The sequence below is a fragment of the Lissotriton vulgaris genome, chromosome 9 (genome assembly GCF_964263255.1).
Source record: "Lissotriton vulgaris chromosome 9, aLisVul1.2, whole genome shotgun sequence".
NCBI lineage: Eukaryota > Metazoa > Chordata > Amphibia > Caudata > Salamandridae > Lissotriton > Lissotriton vulgaris.
The window spans coordinates 456,872,520-456,897,174 of NC_141697.1; positions in this window are offsets into that span (position 1 = coordinate 456,872,520).

Sequence of the window (24,655 nt, forward strand, 5' to 3'; positions counted from 1 at the left end):
TTATATTATCTTACGCCTTGAGTTCTTTTTCTTTGTTTTCTTCTTTCTTTTTTCCTTTTTTTAAAAATTTAAAAATTTCTATATCCTGCCTACATCCTGTGTTGCCGAAAAGGTATCCTGTGTTACTCCAAGCCACAGTGGAGCGGTCATTGCTCCGTGAACTACATAGATTGCTTTATATGGTCTAGCGGCCGGCCCCTGTGGTTGTAGGCCCGTACCTGTAATGCTATTTTTGCACAATAAAGTTTTTCAAAAAAAAAAAGATAGCATTAAGGTAGCACAGTCTTATGAATACTAATGAATCCATTACTTACCGATAAACTTCATTACCCCGGTTAAGGTTGTCCTTGTTACAGTCAGGCCTATCTACATGCTAGTCTTTCTTCTATTTTTGCCCAAAAAAATAATGGCTCCTCCCTTCCACCTCCATGCCTGCTAGAAACCAGACCAGATAAAAATACAAATCAGAAATAGGGGGGGGCATGATTGGGATGAGAAGGACCTCAATTGGGGTAATGAAGTTTACCGGTAAGTAATAGATTAATTACCCCCTCATAGGACCTCCTGGGCCTAGTCATTATAGAATAAAGATTTCACAAGCAACAAAGAACACCATTGTCTGCAAACAAATAAAGTTTATTAAACCACACACTTATTTAATTTCTGCTTTCACAACACCAACAGCAAAATCATCCAAAGAAGACTGCAATAACACAAGACAATAGTGTTAAAAAAAGGTGTGATGAGAATGCCATGTGGCCACGGTGCAAATCTCTTGAATTGACACTGTGCCGCCTCAGCCGAAGAAGCCAACACTGATTGAGTGGAGTGTCTCTGGACCTGCACTAGAGGGACCCACCCTAGAGATTTGCACACTTGACAGATTGCCTGTCAAACCCATCTGCTGAGCGTGGAAATGGCCACTTTCTTATCCCTATTGACACTACCAAAGGAAATAAACAGAGAATTGACAAGACAAAAGTCATTTGAACATTGCAGATATATTGTCAGAGCCCTTTTAACTCCAGGGAGAAAAAGTCAACCGAGTAGCACCTTCATACTAAAAAATTGGAAGAATCAACTCTTGCTGCAAATGGAATCTAGTATACACCTTAGGAACAAAGGTTGGATCCAAACGCAGGATCACCTTGTCAGGAAGGATCTGCAAATAAGGATATAACATCATCAGAGGACCCAATTCACCTAATCCTCAGGTTCAAGTAATGGCCAACAGAAAGGCAGTTTAGCCAATACCCCAAATCCTGAACATGTTTACTCTTCTACACAGCTTTCCCCTCAGAAGCACTACAATGGGGTCCGAGTGCTGATTTCTCTCACTGTACTCTTTCAGCCCGCCCGTGGACCGCACACAACACTCCTAACCCTAGTCAATCACATGCACGGGGAGCATGGGCGGCGAGCGAATAACTAATACAATTAATTTAATTTTCATTTAAACTAAAAACGTATTACAAAACACACAAAAAATAAACCAGTGTGTCTCTTAACTGTCTTGGACAGGAAATGAAGCAGGCATGGAGGAGTTTTTATTATTTTTGTGTAAAAATAGAAGAAAGACAAGCAGGTACATAGGCTTGTCTGGAGGCTGGCCTGCCTCATATTGTATTGACTGGTACAAGGTCGTATGAGTAGTTAATGCAGTGTTCCAATTTACTTCCATCTCACAAGTATGCTGAGGCTAAATATCTCATTGGATCTGCCCAACTATACAACCTACTTTAAACTCATGCCAAGGGCTTAGGGCCTCATATGAAAAAAAACAGTTTCAGTTTTTGGAATGGGGTGATTTCTTGATTTCCATCTTCATTGAGAGACTACTTTTTAATAGACTAGGCCACAGCTATTGCTACCATGTTGTATTATCTGCTCACAAAGGGCAAGGGCCAAGGAAGGCTGAGCAGGGCCAGGCCAGTCCCTATTTCAGTCTGGCCCTCTATATCTGAGGCCTTCATATCAACTTGACTTTTAAACTTTGCTTGCTATTATTTTTTTTTTGCTATCTTTTTTCATGAAGAGAGTGTTGTGGTCAGAGCAGCAAAGATCTTCAAAAAAACATGCCACTGAGCCTTTGGCTCGACCTGCCATAGGCTCGACCTGTGTAAACATACTGTGGCGCCACACCTCGATAGTGCCGCTAGGGGTGGGATCATCTGCGCATTCTTTTCATCCATTCTGAATACTGTTGGTTGTGCCCAACTCGGTGTAGATGGAACTTCAACTGCACAAGAACTGCTAAGTTGACCATCAGCTAAAGCGATCGCCTGTCCCAGTGGTGCTAGTTTATTATCACACACCCCTGTCTCTTCCCTACCTGTACAAGCTGGCAGTTATTTGAATGTGTCTGATCCAGACATGACTGAGTCCTTATGACAAGCCCTTGCCAGCACGAAGAAAGCATGGCAAAGGCAAGTAAGATGATTGAATAATGTAGTTTTAGAATCAGTTAAATTGGCATTTCACAATGCAACTGGAGCAGCCTGAGATAGCATCTCTTCACATACCTATTTGATGGCTTTGCAGATGCAGAGAAACACCAAGGGGGATATTATCAAGACAGGCGATACAATTATCGCCGTTTTAGCAGCAGAAGATTGCCGCTAAAACGGCGATAATGGGCTTGGTAATATGCTCTATGGAATTCCAATTGAAGCCCATGTTAGATGTCCTTCACATCTAACATGGGCTTCTATTGGAATTCCATAGAGCATATTGTCAAGCCCATTATCGCCGTTTTAGCGGCAGTTTTCTTGATAATATGCCCCCAGGTTTTTCAAAAAATTAGATCAAATTGCTTTTATGAAATAACTTTATTTCACGGTTAAACTCTATAACTTTTTTATTAATGTTGATTAGTGCTTTAATTCTGATGAAAAGGGGGTGGGGGTGTCTAAAACACATGTTGCCAAAGAAATGTAATTAGTATTTATTTCCAAATGGAGCGGCCTATGTAATTAAGGTTGTGACATAAAACATGTAACCTAATTGCCTGTGATTTATACATCATGCTACCTAACAAATATATTGGTGTCTTTTTGTGTGTTTTCTGTTGTTGTATCTAGACATGTCTGATCACATCAAAGGGCATATGCCTTAACCAATCCAGATCTATTAGCTTTGCCAGTGCCTGTTAGCAGAATCAAATAAATCGTCAACAGCAAATATTTTGTTGTGAATAAGAACTGAAAATGTGAGACTGAATTAATGATTACCAATGTCTGCGGAATGGTAGTTGTCTCCAGAGTATCATAATCACTCCTTTTCTCCCCTTATCTGTCTCCTAGAGCCTGGAATTCCATGCCCAAGAATCTCAGACTTCTGACTCAAGAAAACCAGTTTAGGAAGCAACTAAAAACCTGGATTTTCAATCTCCCAGACGAATATGTCATGGCCGCTATCTAATTCTTCCTTACTTACTGTTTGTTCACTATCTAGCCAGCGCCAGGATGCTCCTTTCGAAGCGATAGTTGCGCTTTATAAATACACAATACAAATACAAATACAAATACTTTACTTTCCTCATTCTGGTAGGCACCAACACCCTTTTCTCCCCTTCATCTATCTGAAATCCTCCATCTACATTTTAAACCTGTTGTCGCTTTTCTCCTCTGCACCATTTCACTCTCTCCTGCTTGTAATTCCTTTTATTCCCCCCACTTCACCATCTCTCACACAAATGTAAACCCTCCACTCACCTATAGGGATTACATTTTCTTTTTCTTTTGTGCTACCGATATTTCCATAGTTGAGCACCCCTTCACACACTTTACCATAGAATCGCAAATACCATTGGCACATATATGACCATCGCTATGCGTGCTCTGCTGAGAGGCCAAACATTGTATGTACATGTAGTCTACACACTATTATAATGTACTGACAGCCACCATGAGAAATTCACACTGACTTCAGCTGCAGCAGCCGAGCTCTAAATCATGCCCTGTCATAAACACACGCCCATACCCTTAATTCAGCAGGAAACCTGGAGGTGACTCAGTTCACAGTACGCACTATACATAAGTCACATGTTGCATGATAACAAATACACATGAAACACAACATCTGGAAAAAGAAAGTATTCTTAGGGGCTGTAACATAAAGTAAACAATATCAAATAGAAACAGAGACTGCATTGCTGACAAGGATTACCTTAAGGGTTTTTACAATATTTGAAAAATCAATCAGTGTCTTTGCCTGTAAAGTTAAGGACATGAGTATATTGCCCGAAATGGACCAATTTGAAAGTCGGTATTTACATACTGTCAGGTCTAAGATCCAGCAGGGTCAAGATTTTGATGTCAGTGACCTCTGGGTAAGCATTGATGGTCCAATGAAATATGACTACAAGGCTTGTACCGCAAACCACTCTGCAAGTATAACTACCGTCACCTTCAAAAGCACCTTTTTAAAAGTATTTATAGTTATGCGATTGTATTGTGCTGAAAGTAGGTATCATCCAAGCACAATACAGTATACTACTTTATGGCCTACAATGCAATCCAGGGCCAGAAAACTGGAATGGGCTCCTAAAGCCCAGATGCAGGCCTGAATGTCATTGATGTCGTTTTGCTCGAGTGTCTCTCCTTTCTTTGGTTAGGTTGGATAACATAACATAGGCTCAGTGTGCAGCTAACTGTTGTGAATTAGACGGCTTGTCAGGCATTTTACACTTAATACTTGATAGGTTTGTTGTGGAGTGAAGGAGGACATGCCATGGACACGGAAGCACTGTTGCTGAACTTCCTTTCATCCTGTCGTGGTCATGTGTCCATATATTTTTGATTGCTCATAACTGTCAGGGGCCCATGTCATGTGTGGCGCCATCTGCCAGCCCTATATTTTTGCCAAAAACCTAGGGCTATATGTACAGGGTTTAGGAACTATCAGCTAGATTCATCAAAGTCCCGATTTGCGAGTCCTTAATAGCGATTATTAAGGAATCGCTATTAAGGACTTGCAAATCGGGATTCAAGTAGAAATCGCAAAATAAATTGCGATTCCTACAGCCTCCTTATTTGCGATTAGCAAATTGCTAATCGCAAATAAGGAATAACTCCCCATCCATTTCTATGGGCCTAATGTACATTCCTATGTACACTGATGTTGTGCACACACATGTCCAAAGGACATGTGTGTGTGTAACATGCAACTTAGAAAAATGCATTTAAATGCATTTTTCTAAGTTTTCGCTATTTACCACGAGGTTTGACTTTGTGGTAAATAGGGCTCCTAAATTGCGAATTCGCAATTTTTAAATGTTTCATGAATAGCATTTAAGGAATCTCCTATAGAGATTCCTTAAATGCTAATCCTCGCAAATTTGCGAATTCTTTATTAGCGATTTTTGCATTTGGGATGATGAATCCCAAATGCAAAAATTGCACTCGCAAAGGGCCAGATCCTCAGAATCTGGCCCTTTTGCGAGCGCATTTCGCTTGATGAATCTGGCTGTATGAGTTCCTAATAGCGATTCTTTACAAATCACATTTAAGAAATCGCAATGCCTAATGTACTAAAATGTACCAGTTAGTAACAGTGATTCTTAATGGGATTGCAAAAGACCTACATCATGAATATTAATGAGGTAGGTCACAATTTGTGATCAATTAGGAATTACTGCTATCAAAGGGATGGTGTTGGTGGTCTGCTGTTGTCAGCAGACCACCATGTCTAGTATTGCTTTTTAATACAGCAATCTGTTCTTTTTTAAATGCAGCAGTTTTCCTTAAAAGAAAATTGGAATTGTTGAAAAAAAACAACAGAGTAGATAGTGGTACCTTGGACCACTGCCTGCTCTTAGAAAATATTTGTTTCAATATTCACTAAGGGGTAGGGGTTCCATGGTGACCCCTTTACATTTGCAAATGGTTACTAGTTGAGTGGTCCGAAAAAGTGAATGTTTTACATCCATAATTTGGTCGCAAAACATTCATACTTAGCTCTTAAATTCGGTATTTCGAAGGGACACCCTAAACATGTACCTTTTAAACACTGAGGGCCAGATGCATCAAGCATCCATTTTGCGAGTCCTTATTAGCGAAAATTAAGGAATCGCTAATAAGGAATAGCAAAATGGAATGCATCAAGCAATCACTATAAAAATAGCGATTCCTTAGAATTCCTTAATTGCGACTCGCAAATTGCGAGTCGCAATTAATGAATACCTCCCCATTAATTCCTATGGGCCTAGAGGCCCATAGGAATGAATGGGAAGACAATCTCAATTTGCGAATCGCAATTAGCGATTCGCAAATTGAGATTGCGAGTTCAAGGGTGCAGGGGTGTCCAAAGGACACCCTGTTACACCCCTGAATGTGATCTGTGCACATATGTTGTGCACACACATGCCCTAAGGGCATGTGTGTGCGCAACATGAAACTTTGAAAAATGCACAAAAGTGCATTTTTCAAAGTTTTTGCAAATTACCATGAAGTTGTATTTCGTGGTAATTTGCGTGCCCTATTAGCGAATTCGCTATTTTTGATACTTTAATGCATTGCATTTAAGGAATCTCAATTTGAGATTCCTTAAATGCAAACAATCGCAATTTAGCGAATTCTCTATTTGCGATTTTTGCTTTTGGGATGATGCATCCCAAATGCAAAAATTGCACTCGCAAAGGGCCAGATTCTGAGAATCTGGCCCTTTTGCGAGCGCATTTCGCTTGATGCATCTGGCCCTGTATCGCTAAACACAAATCGTGATTCTGTAATGTGTTACTGAAATTGCAATTTGTGCTCTCTACATGTAGAAAAGCATTTTTGTCAGTAACGGGCCGAAACCACAAAAATGTTTCTTCACATATGCCCTTCATTCTTTCTGGGACTTGGATCTCACTTTTTGTTGTGTTAAATATTTCAAGCCTCAGAATAAAAAGTGATGTTGGGTAAAGGGCTGGGATTGGCTAAAGGTATAACACGCAATTGGGCCGTGTTGTTCTCATAGCCTGAAGTCACCTATTGCAATATTTGCCCAATTCATTTTGTTGTTATTACATGTAGCCATTGAATTAGCTAATGATTTTGTGAAAAGTCACCTCAGTTTCAGTTCTTACATTTGAGTATGCCCTAGGCCACATCAATTTTTGATAATACAAATGGTGCTAATTTGTGTCTTTCTGGTAAAAAACAAAACTTATAATATTGATGCTTAATTTCCTTACCAGAGTTTTTTTATATTCTGCAAGATATAATACTTTATAATACTTTTGTACTCTGGTGAAATCTCTGCCTATCTATAGTATTAAGTGCAAATTCTCATTCTGAGAGGAGAGCAGATTATGACTTTATCCATAGTGCCGAGAACCCAGAGAGATAAAAAGTTTAAAACAAATAGCTTGAAAGACATCACATTTGAAATCTTTGAGTTTTCCAGCATAAAAGTTAAGTAAAAAATTTAAGTCTGAAAAAAGGTGGAATGTTAATTCAGATTAATAATATGATCTAAGTGGTCTAGAATATAAAAAAATATGGACTGTTCATCCTGCTGCTTCAGCCACTAAGTCATCAGGATTTTACAGTTGATTGCAGCTGGGTGTGCTCCGCTGACAGGTGTCAGGAAATGTTGTGGTGGTGATGGAGGGGTTGAGCAGGGTCGTGAGTTCCTGGTCGATCCTTTAATTTCTGAGGTTGAAGATGTGGTGCGGGAATGGGTCTGTGGGAACTCTCAAGTGGGTTGATTTCATGGTGGAGGTCGTGCCCTGGTTGGAGAGGATGTTCCAGGTGGTCAGAGTGTGGTTTCTGTCAGTTACGGTGGTGACGTATCTGTCAAGAAAGTCTGTAGGTGTGGGTTGGGGTTTTAAAGTTTCTGTATATTTTTGCGATCTTCTTGTGGAAGAAGAGGGTGAGGTAGTCGCACAGCTCCTGTGAGGGTGTGTTGTTGTTTTCACTGGCAGCCGGGCTGGAGAAATCCTTAACGATGTTGAAAAGTTCCTTTGTGTTGTTGGAGCTGGTTTTAATGCAAGTGGCTAGGACTGTCTTCTTTGTTGCCCTCAGCAGGCAGTGTACATTCTTTCCAGTAAAAAGATTAAAAAAATCTACAGCAAGTTTAGTCAGATTGGCTACAAAGCAAATGAAGCATAACTTCTGTGGACAATACATTCCTCAACCCCGCAATGTGCAAGCTGATTGCAAAATTGCCTGTGAACTGTCTGAAGTTGACTGTTATTTTGTGGTGAAAAGCTTATTCCTCCCACTAAATTGAGATATGGAATTACCAGCTCATAGTGGTCACCTTGGGTGCATGCTAACAAAAAAGAAGAACCAGAGAAGAGTATTGGTTGCCCAGCTAGGATTCAGAAATAGAAAAGTACACTGAGGAGTGCGCACACTGCGCCATGAGTGATAGATACAAACATTTCTATCACCGGACTGCCCAGCACCTGCACTAAGAAGAGCTTGCAAAAAGTTGGTTTAGATTTTCCTGGACCACTTACCATTTTACTGATCCAGTACAGGTACATCTTAGTTCCTGTTGATCAGTTATCCCTTTGGGTTGCTGTAAAATTTCTTTGCGAACCCACAGCTAATTCTGTTCGAGTTTTTCTTCAAGATATTTTGGCTAAGGGATATTACTTACTCACAATGGTGTGCAGTTCACCTCACAAATCCTATGCTATTTTTTGGGCCAATCTGCGGTTAAACACTTCAGAACACCATTATATCTAGACTGCAAAGCAATGGGTTAGTCAAACGCTTTAACAAAGTGCTGGTTGAGTGTGTGCAGGGTCTTTCCTGTCTGGAAAGGATGTTTGTGATTCTGTAAGATGCACATTGTGGTCCTACCACATAACTCCTTATATATTACCTGGGTTATCTCCTTTTGATGTAATGCAAGAAAGGAAAGCTTTTTCTGAGCTCTGTCCTAAATGGAAGGTGAAAGTAATTTCGAAAGATCATGTACCTCTTTCAGACATGTAGACTTCTGCCAAACTTATTTCAGATTTGCGTCAAACCAAACATGACAGTTGGAGGGATTGTAAGAGTGTTGGCTACCGTCCAAATGTGGGCGATTGAGTCAGAGTTAAGGCAACCTTGTTGAGGAGAAATCTTTCAAAATTTCATGAGCCAGTGAAATTCTTGAGTTAAGAGGGAATGCAGCAAAGGTGAACGGAAGGTAATGGTGGCTTGTTGGGAAGCACGCTAGGGTTAGACCTGAAAATTCAGCTATATTTAATTCTGATACTTTCTTGATCTTACAATTTCTAGAGGTGACCACAGCAAGACTCTTTATTGTAATACCAGAGTAAGGAAGTGTCCTTACAAAATGTTGGGCTGATGTGTTTTTTCCAGTACAGCACTTTCAATATGCATATCAGTTATTTCTTCAATGCTTACTTTTGTTTTTAGATTGATGTTCATGTTATCATAGTTGTAAAGTTGCAGTTTTTACACACATGAAAGTTGTTATTTCAAGCAATTCGAAATTAGTTCTTTATCTTGTGTTATTGCTGTTGTAAAATTGTATGAAAAGGGGAGATGTGTGGTGATAGATCTGAATAGCCCTTTGTAGAACCTTGCCATGTCATTAGCACGATGCTATGCTGTGACAAGGAGAATGTTGAGACAAGAATGAGAGAGAATCAGGGGTAGGACGTTTACAGGTGTCATTAGGTCATACATCTAATAAAGGAATTACTGTCTGATTAAGTAGCCCTTATTTGCTCCTCTTTGCTCTTTGTCCGGCAACTAGATCACTTTATGTGCATGGAAACTCCCAGGTTTCGTGCATGTCTTTGGAAGTGATCCAGTTCCTGAGGCCAGATGGTCCTACAGTGGTAATTTTCTGATTTCCCATAGTTTTTGATGGGTTAAACTTCATCCAGTTGTTCAGTATTCTTCATTCACAATTTGGAGGTAATTGTATAGGACAGAGGAAAATAGGGCAGGTTTTTGAGCTTCAGAATTCTACAGGTGTAATTTGCATGGTTAATATAGGTCTGATTGAACAATCAGATGATTTCCAGTAGTTGGCTGAGATGTTGAGAGCTGATGAAATATTGTGGGCATTCCTAGTCAGTGCAGAAAGGAGCTGAAGAATACAGTGGGCACAAGATGATGCTTCATCTATTGAAGAGATGAGACGACATCCATTCTAGGAAGGTTCCATGAAACCAAGATCTTCTAGGCGTATAGCCCATGCCAAGAATATCCTGTTGTAGATTGGTTGCTAGTGATCGGCTTGATGTAGGCAGTCATGAAGTCAATATTGCAGATGCCTGCTGTTGGTGCCTGCATTAGAATGTGGCACACATGGCAGCAGATTCAAATGGCAAGAATTTAAAATATGTAACTAAACAATCATGTTAGCAAAATCTATACTCTTATACAATGTGTTGTTCTAGACAGTGAATGTATCTATTACTCATTCCATTATGTCAGTCTGAAGGGCTTGTTCCCTCTATTTAGGGAAAACATTTTTTTACTATTTCTTCAAGTACTTTTTTCCTACAATTGAGTGTGCATTTGCAATATGTATATATTGGAGTCCAAATTCAGATATATGGACATTATGCCAGCATATTCTTGTAAGAACAATGTGTGTGTGTGTGTGTGTGTGTGTGTGTGTGTGTGGATGCAACGTATCTACAACAATATGTCACATCTCTGCGCTTATCCCTGAGCTGGCACACAAACTGCTGCCATGCACCGGTACAGGCACACTTGCACCATGGTGCAAGGATGCCTGTGTTGTGGGGCGATTGTACAAGCACTCGTAAAGCCACACAGGGTGGCTTTATGTGTGCTTGTAAATATCACCAGCAGGTTGCGCCGCAGGTGTGTCACACAACGTGACGCACAGGTGGTGCAAGGGGCTTGTAAATAAGCCCCTAATATTATGCAAACCTCAGATGCACAACAATATGAATGCCTCTCATAAAAGGCTAGTGCTCTCACGTTTGATGCGGGATAATAATATCTTACTCTTACAGGGTGTTTCATACCACATTTCTAAAGAGGCTACTTACTGTAAATAATAGGTACTCTTCTCACTCAAGTTACCGCTAGTCACATGATTGACCTAGGAAAGATGGGAGACTGACTTGCCCGTGCTAGATTCAAATTTGTCCCCTGCAGATCATAAATGATGTCAGGTATGAGCATTAACTCTCCCATTTTATCAGCTATATGCATTTTATGAAAACACAATCTGATGTATGGCAAACACAGTTATCAGACAATTGATACATATTAAAGGCCTGCATATTGTCTACAGGCCAGAGCCTGTGTACTCTTTGCATATACCAGAGACCTCCTGAATATACTGGACATATATTAAAAGCTGTAAACTGTGTGTTTTCCAGAGACTGTACACACTTGCACAGCTTTGCACCATGTATATCATTCATGTACGAGAAACCTTCCTGCATACTGTGTATATCTGACTGTTTACTCTGCACATATTGTGCAGATTGATGAAGTTAAAGCTTGATACCAATCCATTGACAGCAACTCTGTCAGCTGTATACCCAGAGTGTTCTTGGGCTGTCTTAACTTGTCAATGTCCAAACATTTAGCAGATAAAATATATGCCATTTTGTACATCTTAAGTGTGAGTTGAGTGAGAAAGTGGGGGTTCTATATTTGTTCAGTAAGTTCCACCCGGGTAAAGATAGAATTTAAGAGGGAGATGATAAATATCTTTTTTTAGATATTTAATCGAGCTCAGCCAAAGCTGCAGGAAGCAGCAGGGGGCTTTGTAATGAACACTTTTTATGTAGCAGGTGTATCTAAAAAATGAGGTCTTAGACATGCTGTGATGGAGGTCAGGAGGAGTCCAGATTACAGGGACCAGAAAGTTGTGAATGAGAGCATGGTGATTTGGACAGTACCATGTGCAGCTCTTATTTTCACATGTTCTATTGTCTATTTGCATATAATAACAATTTAAGGCACTTGAACAAAAAGTAATTCCCACAGAAGCAAACGTTGTGTTGATCAAGCAGAGAATCTAGAAGCTCATGCCACCTCAATGAAACCTTGATGCATTACATTCATATTTGACGACTTTGACTAAAATGCAATAATGTCAGGAATGTACCCAAATATCTGCGGAAGAGAAAAATATCTGTCCATAAATACAATAGAAAATAATTGATTGTTGTTCAAACTTAGCCACACTTTCTGCACATTTTTAAACAACGTCCTCAGGAGAATAATGTCACAATTAAATATACAATAGAAAACGCAGTGCTTAGCAGTATATCTTAAAAAAATTGTTTTACTATTTTTATGTTTTTCTTCGCGGTGGGCAGGCTCCTCAAAACCAATGTCGTGGCTAAGGCACTCTGCTCAAATTTGATGTAATATGTTGAAGAACCATTTTAAAGACATTCCGTCATTACAGTCATTCAAATAACATCCCAATCGGAAATATTTAAAGAAATAGCATAATTAACTACAAATTGATCGCAATTATATGGTTACAACTGACCCAACATCAAACGGTCGCAGAAAAAGAAATAAACTATTATAAACAGGTGTCGATAAAGTGAAAAGGGCGAGTTCGAATTTGTTTTTGATTTATTTTAATATGGTCGTATATTTACCTTCAATGCAGTATCAGTGCCACAAATATGGCTTGAAAACAAACAAATGAAAAGTCACACAACGACGAGGATAATTCGATTATATTTCTAGGTTTATGTTTGTTATTGCAAGCCACTCTAGTATTTATTTGTGTAGCTCATGATCTTCTTATTAATTTCCAGTAGATGGCGCAAAACTACCACAATTCCGTAAGTCGCAATACGTTTCACGCTTTACTTTACTTTACCTCTATATTACCAGATTGTACATTGTAGTTTTCGTATTTATGTGCCGTAGTATGACTTCCATCCATTTTTCACTTTCGACTCACTGGAGGGATGTTATTGACATTCCCCTAACTCACTACAAACAAATATAAAAAAAAATGGCTCCTTCCGGTGTAGGTGTTTCTCGATAAAAAAAGTTCTGTCTATTGCGCTTTTTGCGGCCTTTCGTTTTCATGCACACCTTTCTTGTTTCTTAAGGTTTTTTGCTGTTCACGGACAGTTCTCTAGTGGGGCACTATTTAATAGGTCGGCTTCTTGAATTCCCTTCCTGCCAGGATTCTGACAAAGGACCTATTGTGCGTGTTATTGTATTTATTTATAGAAAGAACGGGGTTTCGAGCACCGCACTAGTCTATATATTGACACCACACTGAAAAATACCAAATCAGAACTTTTCTCAGCTTACCTCTGTATTATGCCCTTAATGTCATTACGAACCTTAAGGGTGTCGCTCTCAGTGCTCAAACCAGCTTGATAGTCGGAGGGTAGAGGTTTTTTTATTATTTAATTGACTAGCTGTTTGGAGACCAGTGGGTATTTTCCTGCAAGGGAATTTCAAAGGTCATGAATGGTAGTTGTTATGGTCTGGCTTAACACAACTGTCACCAGACAACACCACAGAGGGGCTTTGACTCTGCCCAGATGTTGGGAGATAAAAGTACGTTTTGATCGCCCAAAATGACCAGACTCAGACACATGTTTCTTAAATAGCAGAAAAGGCCACCTTTATTTTAGATCAGTTAACTCCAAATTCAGGCAATTGAGTTTATAAGATCAATAATTTATTAGAACATTGGAATGTTGGGAGCTCCATTGAAGACAATGGAGTGCTCCCTGCTTCTACGGGCCGGTAAAGGCCCGCAGAGCAACATTCCAATGTTCTACAAAGGCTTCTCGAAGTTCGAGGGGATGTATATCCCCTCGAGCTTCGAGAACCCTTTGTTTAATTTGTTAGAACATTCTGCCCTCTAGTGGCAGAATGTTCTAATAGCCTTATAGCCCTTCGTAGCAGGGCTATACCGGCAATTAAAGTCCTGCTGTTTCGTTAAAGTCCCTCGCCTTCGGCTCGGGCCTTTAACGATTCAGCGGGCCTTTAATAGCCGGTATAGCCCGCTACGGCAGGCTATAAGGCTATAGTAAAACATGCCAAAACCTTTACCATTTTCCTGGGTATAAAATATTAGCATTTTCAGACCGAAACCCTAAAATATTATGTTATCACATTCTTTCAAAATCTTGTGTTTCATTACTCTTCATTTGTTACCTTTACTCCTTGCACCTTTCTTTTTCTCTAAATCCGAGGTGGGCAAGCCCGCTCCAGACATACCCACCCCAAACCAACGCCATAACTTATCTTAAGCCTCGGAGCTACCTATCTAAAAGTGACAATCTATATGCAAGCCAAACTTTTTTTTAAATGTATTTTTATTATTATTTTTTTATTTTTTTATTTATTCTTTTTTATTTCTTTTTATTTTTTTATTTTTTAGGGACGGGAGGGTGGGACTTACAAAAATAACGCCTCCCTCCTCCCAGCTGCCGCCTCGCAACCTCCCTCAGCGCGCACTGTGAACGTTCCACAGCAGACGCCTGTCTCCCAGCCTATCGTTGTCCTCGGGCTGGCCCACTGAGCGAAAGACACCAGGGGGAGACCGCTCACCGAATGTGAACGCCAAACCGAGCTCTCTGAATGAAAGCGCTCGTACTAAGGGGCTGGTGTCAGGGCAGTAAATGTACTCGTATCCAGGCAACGTAAACCCGGAACGAGACTGGCCAATCAGATTGGAGTCCAAGCGCTTTCATTCAGAGAGCTCGGTTTGGCGTTCACATTCGGATCGCCGTTTCCACATCGCGGAGGCTCCCACGCTGATGTCAACAAATCGAGGGTTGACCAACGGGCTACCCTCTGAAATACAATAACTTTTGAACATTCCCCATCCCCCTTTTGTCTTGATAAAGACCCGCCGCGACCACCAACTGGGGCGCAACCTGGGTCGAAATGTCGACGCTCTTCCTTTTGGCCAAGATAATTCCAGGAATATGGACAATAATTCCTTGCTTTCCTTGGAACTTGTACTATGATGAAACTGGCCACAAAACGATAAAAAATATATTGTTCTACACCTCCCCGGTCCTCCCCCTCCCCCTCCTTTTTGCAAATTGTATTGATTTAACGTCTTTGTATATAAGTGTCACTACATGTTTCACATTTGTCACTTGAATCACCACAGTCACTGCACTTGTGTTTACTAGTAATGTAGTGGAATGAAGTAATTCCATTTTACTGTTTCATTGGTCCTTGTTTTTAATATATATAAAAACTTTGAATATCAGAGAGTTCTGCTTGTTTGTGCTTTAGAGCTCTCTTGAGCCTAACCCAAAGAGATTGTACAGTACCCAACAGAACCACTTTTTTGTCAATCACATATACCCAGGTTCTGAGGGACACAGGGTTACCCCATTTTGTCAAAATGTTATGATAATGAGCCCTAAATGTTTAAAAATGTATAATATATTATAAACATAATTACAAAATTATGGTACTCGTTTCCTATTTTATCCTTACATTTGTATTTTGTCTGGTAATTTGAAGACTTTATTTTGGGGTTTTCCATTGGAGATGTAATGTGGGCGAGGTGGCTGTTTTTAACAATCTTATAGTATTACAATAAACTTAAATTACCCCCACAAATTGTACACTTCAAAACATCGAAATATTAATAAAATATATTTACAACAAATACTGAGGTTTAAACATTAAACAAAAATTATTATAAATAGATACATATATAATAGATTCACAATAAAATGAGAATTTCAAAATATATATTAAACATAAAATAAACACTAATTATCCTTCTCAACTTACCTCTGTATTATGCCCTTAATGTCATTACTAACCTTAAGGGTGACACTCTCAGTGCTCAAACCAGCTTGATAGATTCACGCACACACTGACAGGCCTTTTCCTCGCAACACGCTGGGCTCCCCGCCCTCTCACAGCTGTGGGCGATAAACATGCCTCTACAGCACGCTGTACCCAGGTCGCCGCCTGCCGTCGCGGCCTGACCGGGGAATGCTGGGACACTCTGCGGGCCTCAACCGATAATAAATCGGCCCGGCCGGCCTCTTGAATGACACGGAGCGCTTCGAGCAGCTCCGCTTTCAAGGACATGCTTGCCAATGTCAATCCGCCCAATAGAAACAAAGCGCAAGTGTACGCAGCACGCAAATATACACAACGTGCCACAGTAAACACCTAAACAAAAATCCTGACGCACTTACAAAAATAATGATTCAGAAAAAGGGGGTGGTGATGAACAGAGTGTCTGAATTAAGCAGACCACTCTTACCCAGTCCAAAGATCAGGGCTTGATCCATCACCATTATTTATCTCACTGCACCATCCCAGCTCAGAACCTGGCTATATGCAAATCAGTCTGTCCCTGGCCCAGTGCATCATGGGACCAGGGCAGACTAAACTACCAAGCCAATTCTTCACCAGAAAGGAGACAAGCTACCGGGGACCGGTTTCTAGCATTTCAGCCGTCTTCGGCCCGGCTTGCTTGAATCCTGATGGTGCAGTGAGAAAGGGACTCATGTCTGAGTATACCCTGCCACACCTATAGTGGCCAAAAACGATTCAGAAAAAGGGGGTGGTGATGAACAGAGAGTCTGAATTAAGCAGACCACTCTTACCCAGTCCAAAGATCAGGGCTTGATCCATCACCGTTATTTATCTCACTGCACCATCCCAGCTCAGAACCTGGCTATATGCAAATCAGTCTGTCCCTGGCCCAGTGCATCATGGGAACAGGGCAGACTAAACTACCAAGCCAATTCTTCACCAGAAAGGAGACAAGCTACCGGGGACCGGTTTCTAGCATTTCAGCCGTCTTCGGCCCGGCTTGCTTGAATCCTGATGGTGCAGTGAGAAAGGGACTCATGTCTGAGTATACCCTGCCACACCTATAGTGGCCAAAAACGATTCAGAAAAAGGGGGTGGTGATGAACAGAGTGTCTGAATTAAGCAGACCACTCTTACCCAGTCCAAAGATCAGGGCTTGATCCATCACCGTTATTTATCTCACTGCACCATCCCAGCTCAGAACCTGGCTATATGCAAATCAGTCTGTCCCTGGCCCAGTACATCATGGGAACAGGGCAGACTAAACTACCAAGCCAATTCTTCACCAGAAAGGAGACAAGCTACCGGGGACCGGTTTCTAGCATTTCAGCCGTCTTCGGCCCGGCTTGCTTGAATCCTGATGGTGCAGTGAGAAAGGGACTCATGTCTGAGTAGACCCTGCCACACCTATAGTGGCCAAAAAGATTCAGAAAAAGGGGGTGGTGATGAACAGAGTGTCTGAATTAAGCAGACCACTCTTACCCAGTCCAAAGATCAGGGCTTGATCCATCACCGTTATTTATCTCACTGCACCATCCCAGCTCAGAACCTGGCTATATGCAAATCAGTCTGTCCTTGGCCCAGTGCATCATGGGAACAGGGCAGACTAAACTACCAAGCCAATTCTTCACCAGAAAGGAGACAAGCTACCGGGGACCGGTTTCTAGCATTTCAGCCGTCTTCGGCCCGGCTTGCTTGAATCCTGATGGTGCAGTGAGAAAGGGACTCATGTCTGAGTATACCCTGCCACACCTATAGTGGCCAAAAACGATTCAGAAAAAGGGGGTGGTGATGAACAGAGTGTCTGAATTAAGCAGACCACTCTTACCCAGTCCAAAGATCAGGGCTTGATCCATCACCGTTATTTATCTCACTGCACCATCCCAGCTCAGAACCTGGCTATATGCAAATCAGTCTGTCCATGGCACTTACAAAAATAACGCCTCCAGCCTCCCAGCTGCCACCTCGCAACCTCCCTCAGCGCGCGCACCTCCCAGCCTATCATTGTCCTCGGGCTGGCCCACTGGGCGAAAGACCCCAGGGGGAGACCGCTCGCGCTCTGCTCCCCCTGAGGCCCCCATTGGACAGAAGGTGTATGCTTCCACAAAAAAGTGCTTGCCCTCCACACAGCTGTGATCATTTTGTTTATTTATCCGGCTGAATCAATGACATTATATTAATAGCAACTATATTGATTCACAAAAATATAACAAAATAGATAACATTCTGAAAATATTGCCTTCCTGTACTGTATGCCATATATATATATATATATATATATATATATATATATATATATATATATATATATATATATATATATATATATATATATATATATATATATATATTCAATGAAAAAACCATAGGTTATAGGCCATATATAGTTAGGAATTAGCATTTACAAAACCTTATTTTACTCGCATAAAACCATTGAAATTCCATATATAGTTAGCTAACTATAAGCGCTAACTATATATCGCGCACCCGCAATCCACTGCTGATGATGTCACATATTACATCATTCATGACATGGTCAGTGACATCACTGATGACATCACTGATCAAAACAACCAGTGATTGTATGTGTCTGTAAAGTTTAAATATGTTTCACATATTGAAGAATGAGTGGATGTATAAGTGTCTGGATGAAGAATTTAGTAGGTGCATGACTGACTGTATGAGTGAGTGATTAAATGTGTCTCACTGAGTACATGGGTTAGTGACTAAACTGTCTTAATTCGTGCATCAGTATGTTTGTTGTTGTGTAAGCTGCTGCATGTGTTGATCAGTAGCTATGAGAGTGGCCATATGGGTTATTGATTGGTTGCCCAAATATTTGAATGGGAGGCTGAGTGTGTGTGTGGGTAGCTGGGAGGTGCGTGACTCTGTGCATAGATGTGTAAGCAGTTGATTCACTAGGAGTATGAGTTCAAGAGTGCATGTGGAAACAGCTATATGGGCGGTTGACTGTGCATGGGTGTGTTGGTGAGTGAATGGATTTCTCATTGCTACATGTGCAAGTAAGTACGTATGTAAAACACAATACATGTGAGAGTTGAGATATATAAATAACTGAACATAAGACCCAGTGAATGTGTGAGTGGCTGTATCGATCACTGTGAGCTTGTATCAGGGATTATATAAGAGAGTAAATATGTGTTATTATATGTTTGAATAAGTAAGATGTGTATAACTGTATAGTTGAGGAAATGGAGGTGTGATTGATTCTTTGCATGACTGACTAGGTGTGTGAGTAACTCCATGGATGAGTGACAGTCTGTGAGTGTCTGTTTATACTGAGTGTATGTAAGGTTATATTAGAGTCTGAAGAGGTTCATTGTATTATCACATGAGTGATGTGATCAGTGATGACAAATGAGATGTCATCAGTGATGTCATTTGAGTTGTCATCAGTGATGTCATCAGTGATGTCATTTGAGATGTCATCATTGATATCATTTGAGTTGTCATCAGTGATGTCATTTGAGATGTCATCAGTGATGTCATCAGTGATGTCACTGACCATGTCATGAATGATGTAATATGTGACATCATCAGCAGTGGATTGCGGGTGCGCGATATATAGTTAGCGCTTATAGTTAGCTAACTATATATGGAATTTCAATGGTTTTATGCGAGTAAAATAAGGTTTTGTAAATGCTAATTCCTAACTATATATGGCCTATAACCTATGGTTTTTTCATTGAATTTTCAAGGTTTTGTAAATGCAAATTCCTAACTATATATCCACTATAACCTATGGTTTTTTCTGTGAATTTCATTGGTTTTTTAATAGCAAATATGAAAAGCTTTAAAATGTCAAGTACGTGATAGATAAAAACATTTTCGTATTTATGCACGCTGATGTGCTTTGAACGCTGCCCCCCCCCCCTCCCCTCTTTTGCCTTAGTAGTACTCTCTCTTTGCAGATACAGAAGGGTAGTTAACGCAGGCCTTTACCCCCGTTGTAATCCGTCGTACCTCCTTGTCTCTCCATTTGATTGATTGTTGTCCAAGCATTTACTGTTTTAGAATTGGTTCTCTTTGGATCATTCTCTATTTACAAACAAGCACAAAGTCGCAATACTCTGTTTAGTCTTTGAAGATAGTGAAAAATCGTGTAAAAAAATAAAAGTAATCGAGCAAAATCAGTAGGCCACTAATTGGATCTCTTTTTGACCTCGCTAAAATAGAAATATTAGGAACAACCCTTCTTGAGAAATACGAAAATAGTGAGATGAACTGAGCTCCACACCATGAGGGCTGCAAGACAGCTCGGCTCCATCACCCATCCCGCACAAAATAATGACAAACCCTATGCAAATATTAAAAATATAGACAACACACCAGCAAAGAAACAGGGTAAAACATTTTATTAAAAAACTATTTACATAACGTTGGTTTATAAGATGATGTCAGTAGTGGACCGATGTGTGAATAGATCGAAAACAGCACAAGGCTCCAAGATCCGGATAGCAAGCTCCTGGATGTTGGGTGCCATAGTTTAGAGTTCTGAATTTCAGCCTTTTTCAATGCCTGTGCTTTGTTGAATCAAAATGGCGGCTTGACACAAAGCTGACTCAAGCGTTGTTACTGATGCTATGCAGACCAAAACTGGTTTTCAGTTTGTACATTTTTCTAGATTTTTCAATCCAACTTTGGTTGACTTTGTAGAACGATGGCTTCAGATTTTCAACATACGGTGTGGTGGCGCTGACTGGGAGGGGGCGCTTCGCTCCTGCCCCCTCCCCAAGTAAGATTTTCATACGTGAAAGTACGTTAATGGTTTTGGTCCCTGAGATGCTTCGATGTCACTACCATTCTCAAATAGCATAAGTTCTAGATGTTGGGTGCCATAGTTAAGAGTTCTGAGCAGCGCTTGTAACACTGTCTGAAGCTTATTTCCACCTACTGCAGCTTCACTATTCTCAAAGTAAGTGAGTGTCGTTTGTGGACCTGACTGCATTAGAAAACAATGTGATATGTTACCTTCCTAAACAGCTTGACGGAGGCCCCTGAGGGGCGCTGTGATGGCCATGGACTCGGAGAAGACGCTTGGCTCCGACACCCTCCCCAAGTCTTATAGCACTGGTGTAGCCTGAGATCGCCCCCGACATAGGCGGCCGGCTCCCGGGGTCCGGCGGTACTTTTTGCCTTTTGATGACTCTTCAATTCTGGACCTTGTCCCACAATCCGTTTGACCTGAAGACAAGCTGTAGTGAGGCGCCCCTTTATCGTTTTAGTTGCCATTCCGCCCGCTTTTGCTACACTGTGCCTCTTCCGCCATTCAGCTGTTTTCTGCCCGCTCTTGCGACTACAGCGTCTCGCTCACCATGTAGTTGAGATGCGCCCGCTCTTCCGGTGCAGCGATAGGAGGCTGCCACAGGACTCTCAAAATGGCGGCCGGCTCTTCGGTTTTGGGCCTGGTCCACTAAAATGGCCCTGGGACACCTTGGAACTCGGACGCTTGTCTGCTAGGGCTTGGGTCCCATTCTCGAAAAGCGTCCCCTCAGCCGTGAAGATTCTACAAAAGTCTTGGGGGCCTCCGACTCCCGCAGGCTTCTGGTGGGGAGCGGCTGCCATGATTGCTCGTGGAATGGCCACGACGGAGCTACGAGATGGTAGTGGTCTCATGCTGACGCCAGCTTTAGTCTGAAACATCCAGAAACACTGTAGACTACCAATTCGATCAGTTCCGGTAGCGCCCCAACATGACCCGGAAGAGAAGAACTTGCCCTCCCCTCTTTGACGGATGGTTCTTATTGCCTGTCCCCTCTGTTGTCATTTAACAGAACTTTTTGGACTGCTGAAAGGGGTTGTGTTCTGAACGCTGGTTGGTGGAGACATTTAGACTATATTCTTGACCTACGTTGTCGCGTAATGCGTTTTATGACACGCCGCGTTAGCGCACCCGGAAGTGATCCGAGGCGCGGCGCGCAGCGCGTAACGTAAGCATAACAGGTCATGTGACTTGTTAATAAAACTTTTCATTGGTTCATTTTACTTTTGTTAATTTAATGATGAAAAGCTTGGTCATATGACCTAAAAATTACGCTTTTTATTATTTTCGAACAATATTTTTTTTTCAAACATATGTTATAATATTCCAGGCTAATGTACTTTCCCTGAAAATTTACAACTGTCTTGCAAGTAAAATATATTCCTTTTTCGAGAAAAAGGGCGTTTCTTCCTTCCATGACGGAGCCGTTGAGTAAAAGAGATTCGGCCTGCTGTCTTAGTCGCCGATACGCCTGATTATCAGATTCTTATCGATCACTTTATGTTGCAGACATGAAAAACACAACTGCCCTTGACCATTTATCTTTACTGCGTACCTACATATTATACCTTTTATCCGTCATGTAATTGGACTGCTTTATTTCACTTGCCTTTTACTGATTCGAAAACAGTCACTAAAAGTAAAAACTTTACAAATGAAAATACTACTACCGTGTTTTGTTTTAAAAACCTTTATTGTGAAAATGTCAGTATACAAATACGGGCCTATAACCACGTGGGCCGGCCACGGAGCAAACTCAAATCGTATATGATGAGGAGACATTTACACTGTAGAAGAACGTAACGAGCGGGCCATTAGGTGACAAGAACAAAGGTGTCTAACAGTTGCGGAATCGGTGGACGTACATTTTGTAATTAAAATACGACAGGGCCACTTACAATAACATTTTCTAGATATACATTTGCGGGCAAAGAGTTACGAGTCCCATTTATACCGGCGCCATTTTGGGCGAGGCCGGGCAGGTCCAAGATATAGTCAAAATGTCTCCACCAACCATCGGCCAGACCAGAACCCCTTTCGGCCCTTTATGTTACAAGATGGTGTCTTCCATTCAGAAAATATTGGTGGCAGCATTTTGAAAGGAAACAGAAACAGCCGTTCTCCTAGTGAGTTTCACATTGTTACATTTAGGAAGAATGTTGAAGAGTAGTATGTGGAAAATCTGAAGCCATTTTTCTACAAACTCTCAATCAGACTTGGATGGAAAAAAAAACCTGAAAAATGTACAAACTGAAAACCAATTTTTGTCTGTATAGCACCAACAGTAACGCTTGAGTCAGCTTTGTGTCAAGCCGCCATTTTCATTCAATCAATAGCGTCCCCCTGCACACATTCAGGGACCTGGTCGTGTCTTCAGATGAAACGCATTGTAGGGAAAGAAGCAGAAAGGAAAAGGAAAAAAGTTCCGCCGGACCTAGTGAAGCTGCAGCAGGTGCAAATAAGCTTCAGACAGTCTTACAAGCACTGCTCAGAACTCTCAACTGAGGCACTCAACATCCAGGACTTGCCATTCGGATCTTGGCGCCTTGTATTTTTGTTTTGTTTTTGATGGAGGGGAAAGAACAAAAAACAGACATTGAAAAAGGCTCAACAGTGCAGGGCGCCTTGTGCTGGTTCCGACCTATTCACACATCGGTCCGCTACTGACATCACCTCATAAACCAACGGGGCACCCCACGCCGACTTTCGGCGCAGCATTGTAGGATGGCCACACCAGTGCAGCCACTTGCTGGACACCACCTCGGTGCCATCCGGATCTCAGCGCGTTCGAGTCACTGTGCCGGAAGAGTGACCGGAACTCAGCTGAACACGCCGTCTTTCGGCGCAGCATTGTAGGATGGCCACACCAGTGCGGCAATTTGCTGGACACCACCTCGGTGCCATCCAGATCTCGGCGCGTTCATTCATTCAATAGCGTCCCCCTGCACACATTCAGGGACCTGGTCGTGTCTTCAGAAGAAACGCATTGTAGGAAAAGAAGCAGAAAGGGAAAGGCAACAAGTTCCGCCGGACCTAGTGAAGCTGCAGCAGGTGCAAATAAGCTTCAGACAGTTCTACAAGCACTGCTCAGAAATCTCAACTGAGGCACTCAACATCCAGGACTTGCCATTCGGATCTTGGCGCCTTGTGCTGGTTCCGACCTATTCACACATCAGTCCACTACTGACATCACCTCATAAGCCAACGGGGCACCCCACGCCGACTTCCGGCGCAGCATTGTAGGATGGCCACACCAGTGCAGCCACTTGCTGGACACCACCTCGGTGCCATCCGGATCTCAGCGCGTTCGAGTCACTGTGCCGGAAGAGTGACCGGAACTCAGCTGAACACGCCGTCTTTCGGCGCAGCATTGTAGGATGGCCACACCAGTACGGCAATTTGCTGGACACCACCTCGGCGCCATCCGGATCTCGGCGCGTTCGAGTCACTGTACCGCAACAGTGACCGCAATTCAGCTGGACACGCCGTCTTTCGGCGCAGCATTGTAGGATGGCCACACCAGTGCGGCAATTTGCTGGACACCACCTCGGTGCCATCCGGATCTCGGCGCGTTGTGCTGCCTTCGGCCTATTCGCACATCGGTCCGCTACTGACGCCGCCTCACGTGCCAACGGATTTTCTACGCTTTTTGTAGCCCTATGTCGCATAACAGGTCATGTGACTTGTTTATAAAACTTTTCATTGGTTCATTTTACTTTTGGTTTCCTAAAGATGGAAGGCTTGGTCATATGACCTAAAAATAACACTTTTCATTGGTTTAGAACATTTTTTTTTCCCAAACGATGAAAGCCCCACCTTGTTTCTGGATCATTCAGACTGAAGCTGGCGTCAGCATGAGAGCACCACCATCTCTTGGCTCCGTCGTGGTCATTCCGCGAGCAATCATGTCAGCCGCTCCCCACCGGAAGCCTGCAGGAGTCGGGGGCCCCCAAGACTTTTATACAATCTTCACGGCTGAGGGGACGCTTTTCGAGAATGGAGCCCAAGCCCTAGCAGGCAAGCGTCCGACTTCCAAGGTGTCCCAGGGCCATTTCAGTGGACCAGGCCCAAAACCGAAGAGCCGTCCGCCATTTTGACAGCCATGTGGCAGCCGCCTATCGCTGCACTGCAA